Here is a 2,500-nt window from a genome sequence, read left to right as displayed (position 1 = left end):
GGTAAGGAGGGTGCCACACCCAGTGCCCTGCCTCTCATGTGCAGGCCTCAGCAGAGACCATTATGAAAGACACTGACATGCCCTGCTATTCCAACAGGGCTCACAGTATAGTAGACAGTGTTTCCCATACATTGACTTATGTGTGGCGGCCCACCACAATATCAACATTGACCACCACACAATGATTTTCCTGGTTGTACTAAATTGTGATTAAATCTGATTAGAATCATAACCGCGCTGCACTAATTTGTTAAAAACTGTTGGATTCGAGTTAATTCTGCAAACCTACCACCACAAATAGAATTCAATTCTGTGGGAAAGTCTGGTAGAATAAAGTAAAGTAGAATAGAATAGAGTAGAATAGAATACAATAGAATAGCTATATAAATGTATAAAGAGCTGCAGTTAGTCAGTTTTAACGCATCAGTGCAGCTAGCAACATGGCAATAAAACACTCAAACATTCATGCTTTTTCTTATAGCAGAGATACTTTATCATCTGTTTTTGAAAGACATATAATGTATGGCCTCTCATATCAGGGTCTGTCTTACACCTGATACTCCAACTCTAGGACTCCTCAGGGACTCGTGGAAGGCTGCCGTCTGTACACAGCAGTGCAGATGTGCTTTTTATTCCCACTGTTGATCTTTTTTTTGTTGCTTTTTTGAGAGGGGATTTTGCAGGCAGTGGAATGGAATAGGGTGAGGATTTGGTTGTAATTTGAAGTGGTTTATCTCGGTGGCTGTGCCGGTGGTCATGTTGTGGCCCGTTGCGGTCACTTGGAAGGCTGTTTGGTTTCCTGCAGTGCCCCGTCTCTCGGAGGGAGGTGGCTGTGCTGCCACCACCATGCAGTGCTGCCATAGTGTGCACCTGCAGAGCAGCTCTGTGTGTGTGTGTGTGTGTGTGTGTGTGTGTGTGTGTGTGTGTGTGGTATTGTGTAGAGATGCACCGATATGGAATTTTAGGGCCGATAACGATAACCGATATTTATTGGTTTGTTGTGGCCGATACCGATACGATAACCGATAATATTACTCTTGAAAAAAAATAGTGAAAAGTGATTTGGGGAAAGCATTTAATAAGCATAATTTTATTGCAGTAATTTTACCTACCACCAAATGATGGACAGAACTCATAATAGTCCTCAATAGTACGGCAGTCAACAACATTACAGTAGCCTAGCCCTACAGTATGTGTGGCTCCTTTAAGTGAACCTGACGTCAGTGAATTGCGAGTGAGTGGCTAGAGAGTTTGAATCGTTTTCATTTAGGACTGTACGCTCATAAACGGCTCAGCTTGGAATAAGCTACAGTATAGCGACCAAATCAGAGTTTGTGAGGGAAACTTAGGTTTAGTTTCAACTGCGGGTAACTGAATAAAGCTGCAACTCCTCAGACTGTATCTTATGTCCGTCTACTCTGTTGCGCACAACCTGCTGCAGCAGAAATTAAAGGAGTTAGCCCCGAAGGTTTAAATAACTTATTATGATGAGCGGTAAAGTGCAAACACACCAGCACAAGACGGCTCTAGATAGGGCTGAGCTCCGCTCTGTTATGGTTAAATGGCGGATCATTCACGAGAGGATTTTGAGATGCACAGATTCCCAAGCATATCCACAGATTTTGTTAGAGTGGTGAAATACATTCACACCGCTGACATTATATTGAGGAAAAAGTATAGCCAACCAAGCTCAAGTAGCTCAGTGTAGCCAGACGGACCTTATGTAGGCCTAAATTAGGACTTAAAAAAAATATCGGCGCAAATGATTGGCCAGAATTCTGTTATCGGACCGATAATAATATTTTCATTTTTTCACTTATCGGCTAATAATATATCGGCCAATATATCGTGCATCCCTAGTACTGTGTGTGTGTGTGTGTGTATGTGTGTGTTTGTGTACAGTATGTGTGCGTGTGTGTGTGTGTGTGGACGTGTGTTAAGCGGTGCTATGTGTTCAGAATACCCTCTCCATATCCATCCTCCCAGTTGTTCTATATACTCAGTTGCCCAGCGTATTATCACAAACCCCCCCCCCCCCCCCCCCCCCCCCCCCCAACACACACACACAACACACACACACATACACCACCCAGCCATCCTTTGTATGTCATGTCAGCTATCAGCCCAGCTATCAGCCCCATGGCCCAAGGTGAGGTGTTCCGTACCACAGTGTAAATATTTATAAATCACTGACTCCTTCGCCCTCTCTCTCTGGAGGCTGAGTCTGGGGCTTGTGTTCCCCTCCACAGTGTAGGGAAGGCTCCAGTGTCGCCGTGGAGACTGACTGACTGACGAACTGGGTCGTGACATGACATGGTGTAAAGCCGTGCCTCTCTGATCTCTGCGTGTTCTGGCACGGAGCATAAATGCACAGCAGAGGGTTAGTTGCCTGCTAGTGGAGATACAGAGAGGATGAAGCGTTGGCGTGATTAAAGAAACATCTTGTGCCATCTGTCATACTGTTTTCATAGATTAATGTACAGTATATTTTGCTGATACT

The 2,500-nt window shown here is 44.5% G+C and overlaps 1 protein-coding gene across 1 annotated transcript in view; it reads left to right on the top strand.

The window, feature by feature from the left end:
- The window catches only part of LOC121697870 (fatty acyl-CoA reductase 1-like), a 47,169-nt gene that overhangs the window by 33,591 nt on the left and 11,078 nt on the right, over window positions 1–2,500 (top strand). The gene's annotated exons all lie outside the window — the stretch shown is intronic.

This window comes from Alosa sapidissima, chromosome 22, assembly GCF_018492685.1.
Source record: "Alosa sapidissima isolate fAloSap1 chromosome 22, fAloSap1.pri, whole genome shotgun sequence".
Taxonomy (NCBI): Eukaryota; Metazoa; Chordata; class Actinopteri; order Clupeiformes; family Clupeidae; genus Alosa; species Alosa sapidissima.
Note: the sequence above shows the minus strand (reverse complement) of the source record. Positions and strands in the feature narration are given on the sequence as shown.